Below are 11,751 nucleotides of genomic sequence, written 5' to 3' on the forward strand. Positions count from 1 at the left end.
TGTGGAGATACAACCTCCGACCAACTATATAATGAATAGGAAGGGTTGTGTGAGAAAAGGCTATGGCTGAAAGGGAATGTTGTGTTACTCACTGTGACAGGTGTCAGCATCGGAGAGCGTGAAATATAGACATAGAAAACTTTATTAGGCCTATCTGACGAAGAGAAACTCAGGTGTGGTGCAGGGCCGGACCCAGGGGGGGGGGGGGGGGGTTCCAGGGGTTCCGGAACCCCACCCCTGGAAAAAGCATGTACCTTGCTTTAAGTGTTTTGATTTTTTGGGTTTTTTGTTTTTAAATAAATTTTGTGTGTGTCTCTAACAAATTTTATTCAATGTGAAATCCGATGAGAAAAAGGTACCCCCCCCCCCCCACCTTCGCTGATTTGCCCCCCCCCCCCCCCCCAAAAAAAAGGAGGAACCCCCCCCCCCCCCCCCCCCCCCCCTTACAACTCATTTGGTCCGGCCCTGTGGTGTATCAGTAAACAACAATATCACCCTGAGTTTCCATCATCTTTTTCTTCCTGTCTGTCTGTTTTTCTTCACTTTATTTTTCTTTTTCTTTCTTTGTGTTTCTGTTTGTTTGTACATGTGCGATGAGACGCAGAATAAGATAACGTGGCCTGATTGTATATATTGTTGAGTATGTATACCTACAGGATTGTGATTATTGTCAATATAAGCCTAGCACGTCTTAGCGCGCCAGAAGATTTTCTTTTTTCTTTTAATAAGATGCAAAAGGTAAATAATTTTTTTTCTGATAATTTCAGTTATCTTTCTTTTCGAGTAAATGGTTTTTTCATCTCTAAAAGTAGCGGTTCAATCATCACTCGGAGAGGGTGTAGCTTTAGTGTTGTTGTTTTTTACCTCAGTTGCATGCAGGCTGCTTCAACCCTGAGTTGTTTTGCCTTTGTTTCTTTTTTTTTTTGTAAGGCGTGTGTGTTAATTCCTGTTCTTTGTTTTTGCTTGTTACCGCGTGAGAGGCAGTTCTCCCTAGGTTTTGCTGACTATCTCAGTTCTTCCCAGGCTGTACATAGGTTTATAACATCCCTCCACCTAGACACATACCAAAAGACAACATCCTGACGGCTTCCTGTGCACAATATATTTTTGTTTACCAAAAGATTTCTCGCATTGACACTAGTGTCCGTCTAGAAATGAATCCATCACAGAATTCCCACTGAAAGCACACAGGTTTTGATTGTTGGTATGTGTCGAAGTGGTGGGTGGTCTTATCCCGTGTAAAGACTCGCCACGTCTTAAATGGTAAGTCGAATTGTTTACACGGGAAGAACTGTATCTTTAAAGTTGTTTTTTTTCTTTCTTTTTTTTCAACAATATTTCATTTAATAAACAGATCACACGCAACCAAATGCACACATCTCATCAATTTAAACAACATAAAGCGGTTTCATTCACTATTTTCCCCAGAAAACTGAACTTCATACAGTTTTTAACGTTGGAACACGGGTGCAAAAGTTCGTCTGCTAGTCCCATTTGACGAAAGAACATTATCCTAAGCGATACCAAAACATATACAGAACACACAATATCTGCCTTTGCCGCCACAGCAGAATAACAGCATATCTGTGTACTTGATTTTAGTCCAAAATAGAAAAACTGACAAGAAGTGTTAACAGAATGGAATGATTTGCACGGAACTATACAACCGCGTTGTTTGTTCTGATATTTAGTACATTTCTGCTTTCAGCTGACGCCCGTAGCACCATTATATGATTGTATCTGGGATACGCGTAAATAATAGTCTTTGGAGGATTGACATTGTACATTGTGACGTCATAGGTATATTATTTGATTTGATTTGAGTTGTGTTAGTGTACATATACGCGTTAGCTTGGCTGTGAGTTTCTATTTTGCTTTAATTTATGTGAAATACACCTGAATGTATGTACCGAATAGTATGTCGATGTAATAAAGTATCAACTGAGGCTGCGAGATAAATGATATTATTCCCCCCTCTGCTTCTTTCTCTCTGTAAAGGTGTAGGGCTAGTTATTTTTCGGTAACTTACCCAACAACCAAAATCACTTACCCAACAACGGGCCTGAATCCTCGATAGCTCACAGGTTGATGAGTTAGACTTTGAGGGAACTACTTTAGCGATTGAAAAGTTCCGAACGCTCCAATGTACGAAATATACATCTCCAGACCAAACAATACAAACATACTGCATTTAAACTGGCAACTACAGGCTTGAACACATTAATCTCCATATAAAATCTATGAGTTTGGTTGTTTTCTAAATCCAAATCTAACGATCAGTGCAGAGAAACTCGCTTTAGATCTCTTATGAGTGCACGCAAACTCCCAAGGCAAGTAACTCTCGTACGACAAGAGTAGTTCCCCTTCCAAATTTTCTGAACTGAGTTGCTTGGACAAGAGACTGCAATCCGACGGTTAGTTTTTGACAATATTTCATTTTATAAACAGATCACACGCAACCAAATGCACACATCGCATCAATTTAAAGAACATACAGCGGTTTCATACACTATTTTGCCCCAGAAAACGGAACTTCATACAGTTTTTAACGTTGGAACACGGGTGCAAAAGTTCGTCTGCTTGTCCCATTCGAAGAAAGAACATTTCCTAAGCGATACCAAAACAGGACCATAACACACACTATCTGCCTTTACTGGCACAGCAGAATAACAACATAACTGTGTACTTGATTTTAGTCCAAAACAGGGAAACTGACAAGAAGTGTTAACATAATTGATTGATTTTCCCTGAACTATACAACCGCGCATTATTCAATCGCCAGCGCAGGTAGACTGGTTGAGTGATTTGGATTCGATCAAACTTTCGCACAAAAACTCCTCTTTTCTTTGAATAACTGAAGAACGGAGGAATAAAGAGGTTACATACCTCGTCTCAGTGATTATTAAAAATAATGGTCTCAGTTCGCGGTCATGAAAAAGCTCGCTGAAGCTCGCATTTTTCATGATCCGCTAACTTCGACCATTATTTTTGATAATCACTGAGACTCGGCATGTAACCTCTACTTATTCCCCCCTCTGCTTCTTTCTCTCTGTAAAGGTGTAGGGCTAGTTATTTTTCGGTAACTTACCCAACAACCAAAATCACTTACCCAACAACGGGCCTGAATCCTCGATAGCTCACAGGTTGATGAGTTAGACTTTGAGGGAACTACTTTAGCGATTGAAAAGTTCCGAACGCTCCAATGTACGAAATATACATCTCCAGACCAAACAATACAAACATACTGCATTTAAACTGGCAACTACAGGCTTGAACACATTAATCTCCATATAAAATCTATGAGTTTGGTTGTTTTCTAAATCCAAATCTAACGATCAGTGCAGAGAAACTCGCTTTAGATCTCTTATGAGTGCACGCAAACTCCCAAGGCAAGTAACTCTCGTACGACAAGAGTAGTTCCCCTTCCAAATTTTCTGAACTGAGTTGCTTGGACAAGAGACTGCAATCCGACGGTTAGTTTTTGACAATATTTCATTTTATAAACAGATCACACGCAACCAAATGCACACATCGCATCAATTTAAAGAACATACAGCGGTTTCATACACTATTTTGCCCCAGAAAACGGAACTTCATACAGTTTTTAACGTTGGAACACGGGTGCAAAAGTTCGTCTGCTTGTCCCATTCGAAGAAAGAACATTTCCTAAGCGATACCAAAACAGGACCATAACACACACTATCTGCCTTTACTGGCACAGCAGAATAACAACATAACTGTGTACTTGATTTTAGTCCAAAACAGGGAAACTGACAAGAAGTGTTAACATAATTGATTGATTTTCCCTGAACTATACAACCGCGCATTATTCAATCGCCAGCGCAGGTAGACTGGTTGAGTGATTTGGATTCGATCAAACTTTCGCACAAAAACTCCTCTTTTCTTTGAATAACTGAAGAACGGAGGAATAAAGAGGTTACATACCTCGTCTCAGTGATTATTAAAAATAATGGTCTCAGTTCGCGGTCATGAAAAAGCTCGCTGAAGCTCGCATTTTTCATGATCCGCTAACTTCGACCATTATTTTTGATAATCACTGAGACTCGGCATGTAACCTCTACTTCACTATACACAATAAAAGTACACACTGGTGCTTTAAATTCATACTCACAACACGCACTGCAGCAAAATGCAGAGTGGACAGACAGAAAAAGACATGTTTTATTTCTGCTTCCAAACACTCAAAATATAGACCGAAATCGTCACTGACGCACGCGCGCGCTCACACAAGCACCCACATACGTACGTACATACACTCTCTCTCTCTCTCTCTCTCTCTCTCTCTCTCTCTCTCTCTCTCTACCTCTCTCTCTCCCCTCTCTCTCTCTCTCTCTCTCTTTTCCTCTCTCTCACCCATTGCACACCGGTACGACCGAACTCTCTCTCTCTCTCTCTCTCTCTCTCTCTCTCTCTCTCTCTCTCTCTCTCTCTCTCTCTCTCTCTCTCTCTCTCTCTCTCTGTAAAAAAACAAACCACCGCAAAGGGCTAATACTTGCACAAGTAAATACATACACGACAGACAATTTTTGACGTCAAGTTCAGTATGCTCCTGGTTTTGCTTTGATCGAAAGTTGAGATGAGATTATGGCATTATTTCGAAAACTCTATAATGGGATAAAAACCCAACCCAACCAATGGGATCTCTCTTTGAGGTCATCACGTTCTATTTCTTCTTCGTTCATGGGCTGCAGCTCCCACGTACTACATGCGTGTTTTTGCACGACTGTGTTTTTCCGTGTATGACCGTTTTAACCCCGCCAATTAGGCAGCCATACACTAATTTCGGGGGAATCATGCCGGGTAGTTTCGTGTTTCTATAACCCACCGAACTCTGACATTGACTACAGGGTCTGTTCCTTACGCACCTGGTCTTGTACTTGCGTGTACACACGAAGGGGGATAAGGCACTAGCAGGTCTGCACATAAGTTGACCTGGGAGATCGGAAAAATCTCCACCTTTAACCCACCAGGGGCGGCCGGGATTCGAACCCACAACCTTCTGCATGGGAGGCCGGCGTCTTCTCCGCTACGCCATTGCTCCTGTCAGAGATCATCGAGGGGTATTGTGTTACATCGTAAAAACAAAATGATGAAAAACACCGTAGGGTTACTCTTTAACAAAAAAGAAACAAATAGAAAATGATATTGTATTTCATTGTAAAAGAAAATGAGAGATGAATTCTTTTGATAATACACTACACTGTAGGACAACGCTTTCGCGCCATGGTCACACACACACACACACACACACACACACACACACACACACACACACACACACACACACACACACACACACACACACACACACACACACACACACCACATCACATCTGTCATCAAATAATTACCAAATACGAAAAGAAAAGTGCCTTCGGCAAGAAGTCGACATTAAATATATATATGTGACCCTCCACGACGAAATGAGTCGCATGTCACAATTTCATGATTTTCATATTTTTACATTTTCCAACAGAGTTTTGTATGCTCTATCTAGTGGTGAAAACCGTTTTTAGAAAAGAGCGAAAACTGTTTGAGTTATAAGCCTGTGACTAAGCCCTCACACTGTTACCAGACACTCCCCGGACTTATATGAAGCCTAGCGCAGAACCGCGCGAGGTGACATGCGACTCATTTCGTGGTGGAGGGTCACATATATATATATACATCAAACTCAAACAATACATAAATATCAGAAGTGTTTGGCAAAACATTCAGTGATATGAATTCTTAATTGTTTCCCATCATCCAACATCAAGTTGTGATTTTAGTCTGGAAAGATCCGCTCGGATTCACAGTTTTGTTATGGTATCAGTCTCTGAGATTCGCCAGAAAAATAAACATCCTTGTGAGACACGTGTAATAACACATATTATGCCTTTTTAATGACAGGATAGGCATTTCCTTTCAACAATGAGACCAGTATGTCTAATGGAATGGCACACAAACAAACACACGGATTACACTGGAAGATTCTTGTTCACATTAAGCTAAAAACAGATGTGCTGACACATACACAAACGAGCGCAAAGGAGTGGCACCGGTGGTAGATCAACAATTTGGACAATTTGGGTATATTATTGGAATTTAAGTTCAAACATTAGATGTACATTTATGATATGATTTTTTTTAGTTAACATGATTTTAGTTTATGAATTTAGTTGTTGATTAGAACATTTTAAAATTCGATTGAGAAAAGAAAATAAGACCTATGATGAAGGATGCTCCCCGCCTGTAAAAGGGAGAGAGACAGACAGACAGACAGACAGACAGAGACAGACAGACAGACAGACAGACAGACAGACAGACAGACAGAGACAGACAGACAGACAGAGGCAGACAGACAGAGAGAAAGAGAGCCAGAGAGAGAGAGAGGACAAAACAATAAGGATAGTAGCAACCTGCATGCAACTGTGGTAAAAAAAATTTTAATTAAACAAATGGACCCAAATAAATCACCAGTAAACAAGTTCCGAAAGCTGCACTAGTTGTAACCATGTCCGCCCGGGGTACACATAAAGAGGTGTTGAAGTAATTCGTGAATTCTACTGCTTTTCATATTGCAAAATCGCATATTTCTTCTTAAATAATAGCTTTTAGGCAATTCATTCACGATATAAAAATGCTTCTGTACATGCTGCTTTAAACCGTAATTGTTTTAATAATCACATTTCAGATTTTGGTCAAGGGTTTGGAATTAAATCAGTGTTTAAACCTGGACCAAATTAGTGGAATATTTTTGCAACGTCGAACCTATTGTGTAATGATTTGTTAAGCCAATAAAAACCAAGCTGCGGATTAACCTCGTTGTTCTACGTTCGCCTCCTCATTTGCTCTTTTGATGTTGGCCTTTTCCTATCTACTGGCAAGGAAAATCGAAGATGTCTTCGGTATATCAGACCTGTTAGCTTAAGAGAGACATTATCTCTATTCCGACTTCTGCTTCTTAAACACACCAACCATCTTACGTCAAGAAAGCTTCCTGGCAGACGACCGGGTGGATACAACAATCAATACATCTAACGATGCAGACAGAAATATACTGAACAGGAAACTTGGCACCTAGCCAACAAGACTTGTCACGTCAACACACAATCTCCCAACTCACCATTTCCCCTTCGTAAGCAAATCAACGATCTTGCACCAAGAAACCTTCCTGGCAGACGACCGAGTGGAAGCAACACGCAGAAATACATCGAACAGGAATAGACGATTTTTAGAAATAACTCCGTCGGGTTTGTATTGAAGTTGTGAAAGAGTGATTACCCTTGCTTTTCCTCTGACAAATAAAGTCACACGTGCTCCTGTCCCCGTGTTTCCGACACACCCCTCGCTAGTGATTGGCCCCTCCAATGTTTGTGTAAAATGCAAGGGCATTAACTGTTTCACAACCCATACAACCAAACAGAGTTATTTTCGGAATACGTCTATCGGAATGAGAGTACTGTCGCAACGCAAACTATCCCGACTCAGTATTTTAGCTTCGTGGGCAAATCAAAGACTCGTGTCATGAAAACTTTTCTTGGCTCTAAGTCGCAACAACAAGCAATGAAATCTCACTGGGCAGGCAAAAATACATCGAACAGGAAACCTGGAATGAGACTGACGCAACGCAAATCTCCCGAACCAGTATTTCACTGTCGGAAGCAAATCAACGATCTCTTGTTTAGAAGCCTTCATGGAAGACAGCAAAGACGGAACAATAGGCATTAAGTCTCATTGTGTTTACACGAATATTGAACACGAAACATGAAAATCGTGACAACGTGTAATTCTTCTGACTCAGTATTACAGGCTGTCTTCGATCTGAACCCCAGCGAGACAAAGACGAGACTCAATTAAAAAGCAAAAGAAAACTGCCGGTAACAGGCTTTTGTGGAGGAGGTAAGGAAGAATTGTATCCAGGTTAGACAACTCTGGCTATCTGCCATATAAAGCAGAAGGAAGTCGAGTCTGCGTCACTGACGTAAAGCTTATGACACTTTTGACTGTCACACATTGGCAGACCAAACTGTTATGTTAAAAACATGTATGAGGTATCGCCGAAGACAACGGACATTAAAATAATAATAATAATGATAAGGGTATTTATATGGCGCAAATCCTAATAGAGTTCTAAGCGCCTTGCAGTCAATCTTCAATATAATAATCTTCATTACAGCAACAAAACGCATAAAAAAACCTCTTCAAATATATGGAAACACAATCACGTACACACAATCCACAATTCAAATAAATCGATCGTTATCAACTACACTCACAAATCATCGCTACACATAATGATGGGACACCATCGCTACACATAATGATGGGACACCAGCGCTACACATAATTATGGGACACCAGCGCTACACATAATGATGTGACACCAGCGCTACACATAATGATGGGACACCAGCGCTACACATAATGATGGGACACCAGCGCTACACATAATGATGAGACACCATCGCTACACATAATGATGGGACACCAGCGCTACACATAATGATGGGACACCATCGCTACACATAATGATGAGACACCAGCGCTACACATAATGATGGGACACCAGCGCTACACATGATGAGACACCAGCGCTACACATAATGATGGGACACCAGCGCTACACATAATGATGGGACACCAGCGCTACACATAATGATGGGACACCAGCGCTACACATAATGATGGGACACCAGCGCTACACATAATGATGGGACACCAGCGCACACACACACAAAAGACAAAAGACTGTTCCCATCTGTCTTCTAAGACAAGAAACACTTTTGAGCTGTCGTATAATAAACAAGTCGCGTAAGGCGAAAATACAATATTTAGTCAAGTAGCTGTCGAACTCACAGAATGAAACTGAACGCAATGCCATTTTTCAGCAAGACCGTATACTCGTAGCATCGTCAGTCCACCGCTCATGGCAAAGGCAGTGACATTGACAAGAAGAGCGGGGTAGTAGTTGCGCTAAGAAGGATAGCACGCTTTTCTGTACCTCTCTTTGTTTTAACTTTCTGAGCGTGTTTTTAATCCAAACATATCATATCTATATGTTTTTGGAATCAGGAACCGACAAGGAATAAGATGAAAGTGTTTTTAAATTGATTTGGACAATTTAATTTTGATAATAATTTTTATATATTTAATTTTCAGAGCTTGTTTTTAATCCGAAAATAACATATTTATATGTTTTTGGAATCAGCAAATGATGGAGAATAAGATAAACGTAAATTTGGATCGTTTTATAAATTTTTATTTTTTTTTACAATTTTCAGATTTTTAATGACCAAAGTCATTAATTAATTTTTAAGCCACCAAGCTGAAATGCAATACCGAAGTCCGGGCTTCGTCGAAGATTACTTGACCAAAATTTCAACCAATTTGGCTGAAAAATGAGGGCGTGACAGTGCCGCCTCAACTTTCACGAAAAGCCGGATATGACGTCATCAAAGACATTTATCAAAAAAAATGAAAAAAACGTTCGGGGATTTCATACCCAGGAACTCTCATGTCAAATTTCATAAATATCGGTTAAGTAGTTTAGTCTGAATCGCTCTACACACACGCACACACAGACAGACAGACACACACACACACACACACACACACACACGCACATACACCACGACCCTCGTTTCGATTCCCCCTCGATGTTAAAATATTTAGTCAAAACTTGACTAAATATAACAAAAGACACTTTTGAGACAAAGTTTTAGATTTAGAAAAAAGACACGTTTTATATGTGGTCAAAGGTGCTGAGCTGTTGAGCAAGACAATATCATAACAATCAGACATGTATACAAAATATATTTAACAAGACAATATGCACCTGGAATTAAAGATATGTATCGCCTGAGACTAAAACAAAAGACGTTATCATCTGCGCTTTTATATCGTCTGTTGTAGAGGCATTCATGAGTTACTGTTTTGGACAGAAGGTGGTCGCTCTTTGTCTTGAGGAAAAGAAGGCATTAGCCATCTTGTATCCAATATAACATAAGGCGTTCAGGTTTTTAGTGCCCAGTATTGATAAGGCGAAGTCTACTTTGCAAAGCTCGCTGCACGAAGCTTTGGCACTGGATATTTTGGTAAAACGATTTCGCGAAGTCTTCACAAAGCCAAATTCGGGCTCAAATATGGAAGGCCTACAGGACCAAAAGACAACGAGTATAGCACTCACGGAAGACAACAGCAAACTCTGGTCTTTGACACAACTCACTATTTGAACTGCCGCCCAAGACAGCAGTCACGTGCAAGTTGTCACGACGGCCAAACAACTCTAGGACAGATGAGACTCATACTGTAAAGCCTGTCCTTAATTCGGCGAAGTCGACTACGGGAGTTTTCAGTAAAAAGACTTAGTAAAGTCTTCGCGAAGTCGACTTTGGGCTCAATTAAGGAGAGCCTTAAATTGAAGTGTTTCGCTTTTGAACACACTTTTTGTGACCACTTGTTTGTTTGTTTGTTTGCTTGTTTGCTTAACGCCCAGCCGACCACGAAGGGCCATATCAGGGCGGTGCTGCTTTGACATATAACGTGCGCCACACACAAGACAGAAGTCGCAGCACAGGCTTCATGTCTCACCCAGTCACATTATTCTGACACCGGACCAACCAGTCCTAGCACTAACCCCATAATGCCAGACGCCAGGCGGTGACCACTTGTGAACACTTTGCAACTTACCATATAACTCTACTAGCAAATCGTGTTTTCAATTTGTGGTGCTTTTTCAAGCAGAACTGCATAGTAATTTCACACAGTGTTCACAACTGGTTACAAAAAGGTGTGTTCAAAAGTGGAACGCTTCCATTTAAGCCTGTCCTTAACTGGGCGAATTCGACCACGCGAAGTATACTCCGCGAAGCTGGCCACACGAATTTTAGCACTGAGTTTTCGGTAAAAAGACTTCGCGAAGTCGACTTCGGGGTCAATTAAGGACAGGGTTTAGAGTGCGGGATGCTGCCCAAGACAGATAACACGTGCAAGTCGTCACGAAGAACGAAGAACAAATGAGATTCAAGATGCGAGGTAGCCAAGACCAAAAGACAACAACGAGCTGCTACTTACAAAAGTAGACACTCTATACTATTTTACCACTGTCGCGCAGACAGAAATGCACTGTGGCAGTGAATATCATTTTGCAGACAACACATCTACGAGCTGTCGTACAAGATAGAACACTTTCGGTAGCTGTTGTCTGCAAGTGAACTTGCTGCTTATGATGTTAGTATTAGAAAGAACACGCCTTTGAAGGGTCATCAAAGTCAAAACACAACATTAATGCAATGTTGTCAAAACATGTGTATACACTCCGCACTCCGTTCATAAAGACGCTGCAAACTTCAGGCAAAATTGTTGTAAATGCGCAAGAACACTTGCGAGCTGTCTTCGAGGTCACAAGATGTAAATCGGTAAAGTCAACATCGCAGAGATAGCTGATACGAAGATGTCCTTGTCTCCAACGAGCTGGAGTCACCTGAATCACCATAGTTCTTCAGTTTACATTTAGTCAAGTTTTGACTAAATGTTTGAACATAGAGGGGGAATCGAGACGAGGGTCGTGGTGTATGTGTGTGTGTGTGTGTGTGTGTGTGTGTGTGTGTGTGTGTGTGTGTGTGTGTGTGTGTGTGTGTGTGTGTCTGTCTGTCTGTCTGTGCGTGTGTGTAGAGCGAGTCAGACTAAACTACTTGACCGATCTTTATGAAATTTTACATGAGAGTTCCTGGGTATGAAATCCCC

Source organism: Littorina saxatilis, linkage group LG1, assembly GCF_037325665.1.
Source record: "Littorina saxatilis isolate snail1 linkage group LG1, US_GU_Lsax_2.0, whole genome shotgun sequence".
Taxonomy (NCBI): domain Eukaryota; kingdom Metazoa; phylum Mollusca; class Gastropoda; order Littorinimorpha; family Littorinidae; genus Littorina; species Littorina saxatilis.